Source organism: Apis dorsata, unplaced genomic scaffold (assembly GCF_000469605.1).
Source record: "Apis dorsata unplaced genomic scaffold, Apis dorsata 1.3 scaffold_312, whole genome shotgun sequence".
Classification (NCBI taxonomy): Eukaryota; Metazoa; Arthropoda; class Insecta; order Hymenoptera; family Apidae; genus Apis; species Apis dorsata.
In genome coordinates this window covers 324,454-329,239 of record NW_006263584.1, presented here as the reverse complement: position 1 = coordinate 329,239, position 4,786 = coordinate 324,454, and the positions used below count along the sequence as shown (strand labels likewise).

Sequence of the window (4,786 nt, the reverse complement as noted above, 5' to 3'; positions counted from 1 at the left end):
CTCTCTCTCCTCCCCCCCCTCCCCCCCCTCTCTCATTAAATTTTTCTTTCTCTTTTTCTCGAATGTCAATTCAAGTGGCGTCAATTATAAAAATTTCGCGCGTAATTCTAATTAAAATCGATCGAACGCGATTTTTCAACCGATGAGTTTCTATCATTAGCTACAGTTTCATCATCCAAAATCAATAATCGTAACCACCATTAGGCGTGTTTAACGAACAACGCGTTAAAGCACGTTGTTACGCGTTGGCGCGATGATGATTTTAAAGCTGTATACGTTTTGAATATCTATTCGCGGAACGTGGTTAACGTCGAAAATTGTTCGAAATATCGTGTTACCGTATCGGAGAAATTTCGAAGGATAGAGAAGGATATGGAGGGGGAGGAGGAGGGGGGGGGGAGGATAGTTCGATACGCGAATCGATACGGGAATTATTCCATTCCGTGTCCCCATCATCATCGTGTTGAAATAAATGGAAATCAACGACCGTTGGACATTAGGTCAATTAGATCCATTTAACATAAATCAAAGTCCGCCGGTTTGAACGAGATTGGCGACGCATCGCATCGTTGAACTTGCAAACTTGGGGAATAAATCAACCGGAGCGTTATTCGATTGATTAAAATCGATTATATCGTCTAAAATTAAAACGGGGATAAAATAAGCAAAAGTTTAAATTTATCAAATTCGTTCGATCGTTTTTCTCGATTCCCCCAAACATGATTTTCATCGATTTTTCTCTACGAGACAACGCACGAAACACAATAAAATGAATTGTTCCGTGTCGTATAATTTCGTCGTATAAATTCCGTATTACGTAGGGCGCGGGTCGAAGATTATGTGCGCACAAGTGGACGTGACGCGGAAAAAAATGAAACGAAAGAATTTTGTTTAATAATTATTCGATTTATCCTTCCCCACATCGAAGGAATCCTCCAAGACAATTTTCAACGCGATCCATTCAATTTTTCGTAACAACAGTTCGATTACGAACAATTATTTCGACCCCCCAAAATCTCTGTGACAATAATTTTCAAATATTCGTTCATAATTGAAGCAAGTTTGGTTATTAGTTTCATCGTTTTGAAAGTATCCTCCTCGAAAATATCCTCGTCCGCGAAATTTGGAAAAGGGGGATGATGGATTCTTGTCAGAATCGGGCGGTAATTAATTCTTTTTTGCAATTTCTGTTTGATCATTTAATGTAATTTGATGTATAATTTGATCATTTGAGTAACTGTAATCGATTATCATTGAAATGAATCGGTAATCGTGATTAGCTTCTGTAATTTGTAATTGTTCAATGATCGTTAACGATTATCGTGATACTTCAAATCAGAAATTTATCTATTATCCAAAACAAAGAAATATTACATATATGCGTGAACAATGAAATTTAAGATTAAATATTATTTAATTTAATAATTAATAATTTAATAATTTAATTTAATAAAAATAGAATTTTTATTTTATATATGATACACCATTGTCATTTATGCTTATAAGGTGCAATGATAAACGCACAAATTATTAAATAAAATGTTTGAAATACCTGTTGTATTAAAAGCAAATTAATACACTAAAAATAAATAAGTAATTTATAAGAGTTTTCTATGTAAAAAACTATCTAAAATATATATATATATATATTTCTAAAAAGAAAATATTCACAGTGTTATTACAATACAGATCATAATCAAAAATGTAATCATTTCGTGATTAATAATTAATAAAGCAATCGCGAACATTGATCACAACTTTCTTATTTATTAACCATTGCATTTCGTTCTCATAATTGAGGACTTAAATTTCAAAGATGTGATGGGTGCAAAATACATACAGGGATGCATCCGTCAATATTTTAAAAAATAAGAACGTTGTTAGAACGCTGTTATTATTTATTTCACGACCATCGCTCATTTTTAAGTAGATTAACAGAATCATGTATATTTTTTTTGATTGATCAATGATTATTTAATAATCACCAATTAATAATTGGATTTTATATTAATCGCAATTCTCAATCATTCTCCTCTCCCGTCCGCCACTCGCAACTTTTCCCTCGACCAGTAGTGCACCAGCCGGTGCTTCAAGTCTCGCGAGCCGTCTCACGGGGCCATTTACAATTTCAACGCGCGACGCGACGCGTCGAGTTTCCGGGGCGGTTGTCCGAGAACAGCGGTGGCCGAAACTCCCTTCAGATCGTTAACCCCGGTTAAAAGAGAGCCACTGGCACCGGGGCTGTTTTCTAGGCCATTGAGCCCGTTTCGGACGGAACCGATACACGAAAAAGAAAAAAAACGCCATTTATCGATTTCAATACCGAAATATTCAAATAGCTCGTTGTCTGATATATTTAAACGATAAAAATACTCGGGTTAATGCATCGAAGGTGAAGAAATGGAAAATTTTGGAATGGAAAGATGAAAAATTCGTGCCTATTATAAGTATTGGCATAATCAATTTATCATAATGCAATTTTGACGAATCAACGTAACGTTGATTCGAGTGATTAAATTCAAGTTTCGAAGTTACGTTACGATGTTATAATTGTCGTAAGATACGCGAAATGCATTTGAAAGATTGGATAATTTTATCTAAAAGACGGATAAAACGGGGTAATTAAGATGGGAAGGCGATGTGAGCGCGATGAAACGTGAAAATTATTTCACGATACGATTCTCGTGTAATTATTGATACAGTTCGATGAAACGGTTATATAACAATTTCGTACGATTCGAAATGAAATTTCGGTTTACTTAATCGGTAATCGCGATACCATCTTCCGTATATTCGAATTTAACGGATATATTTTTATCGTTTAACGCTCGAACGCTCGGTAATATTTTGCCGTTTATACTGCGTATGCGCACACGTGCACAGTTTGGACGGCGGCAGCGACGGCGGCCGCGCGATAACTAACGTATGAACGGTTTAAACTGCGCGCATATACGAATGTTTACCCTCGGTCGGAGAGTCGCGTAGTCACGGCCCATGGGGCTTTCTGCCCATTCATCGACCGTTACAAATATGTTAGTCATGTTTAATTGCCTTCGAAGCTCGTTTAATGAGACACACGGCCGAATATCGGGATTCAATTCGTTCTCTCCTCTAAATATTAACGGGCGCACAGCTGTAATCTGTGAATCGTACACGGCCCCTATTAATTATTCCCCGCCTTAATGCGAGAGGCGGCGCGATAATGCATCGTACGAACGAAGAGATAAATATATATATATATATATAAAACGCAAAATATCTTGCCTTCGTATAGTGAATCCGCGGATCATTCTCACGTGGCAAAATAGTCTAATATCGCTGCCAGACTTTCTCCCCTAGTCTCTCGTCCCCTTCTACTTTTACTTCTTTACTCCATTCTCAGATAGATGATTTTCTTCATCTGGATAAACGCGTATCTCGAATTGTTTTAAGAAGTAAAGGAAATAATTTTGAGAGAGATCGAATTGGTAATGTTCTTTTTTTTTTTTTTAAATAGATATGCAAAAAAGCGTAACGATGATTCGATTAATTTTATCGTTTGAAAAATCATAAGTTGAAAATGGTAAATACCGAACAGTTTGAATACTTTTACAGGACGGTGTGATTTTTTTTTTGTTTAAATCGACAATTTATAATAAAAATTATATCGTTCTTTTTGAAACTCTTTTTGAAACAATGATTCGATTGAACTCATTCATTGCTAAATTGGACTATGTATATAGTATGTGATATATTTTATATAGAAATGTATGTCTCAATTTCAGATCCTATTTATATTCCTATTATATTATATCGTTTAAAAAAAATCATATGTTGAAAGCTATTACAGTTTATGTAATTTAAAAAATTGTACCGCTTTTTTTAAATCATTGTAACAATGATTAACCCATTCAATTGTTAAATAATTGGACCATGATATATTTTATACGTCAATTTTTGACCTTACCTATATTTATCGTTTTAAAATAATCAAAATAATTAGCTCAGGTATTTTTAGAATAGTGTAATGTAATTTAACAAAAATTATCCTTTTAAAAATAATGATTCGATTAATCCATTCATTTTTGAATAATTGAATCATACTATACTATACAAAATTATACCTCAATTTCTCACCTTACCTATATTTATTTTAAAAAAAATCATACCTTGAAAGCTACTAAAATTACTATTAACACTAATTTTTTATTTAAAATCCAATTTAACAAAAATCATACTCTCTTTGAAACTAGAACAACAGATTCGATTAACCCATTCATTTTTAAATAATTGGATCACGTGCTATGTACGTATATATACAAAATTATACCTCAATTTCTGATCTTATCTATATTTACCGTTTTTAAAATAATCATACGTTAAAAGCTACTAAATATGAAACACAGTGCAGCTCGGGTATTTCTAGGACTGTGTATACCACGTAGATGCAAAATTATAAAACGTAAATTAAATAAACTTTTACTTGCCAGTGCTACGCGCCAACATCAAACGGACGTTTGAAAAATAAATGATTCTTCCGGATTTATCGTATCGGATACGATAAAAATCGACCTTGCAAAATCGTCCTCTTTCCTCTTTCGCTCCATCCATCGTTTATCCATCCCCATACGCGAAAACGTGGTAGTTGGCGCAAGATGTTCCACGAAGAATCGCCCCTTTCTTGTTGCCGCTCAACACCGCCAACAGGTGTGCGAATTTCTCGGAACGCACTTTTCTATATTTCCCTTCGCAATCCCTAGCTATACGTATACACACCGAGTAAACGTTAAGTTAAATAGGCTGTGCA

At 34.4% G+C, this 4,786-nt stretch overlaps 1 long non-coding RNA gene across 1 annotated transcript in view; it reads right to left on the bottom strand.

Annotated features, from left to right (window-relative positions):
• The window catches only part of LOC116185877, a 26,964-nt gene that overhangs the window by 20,923 nt on the left and 1,255 nt on the right, over positions 1 to 4,786 (bottom strand). The gene's annotated exons all lie outside the window — the stretch shown is intronic.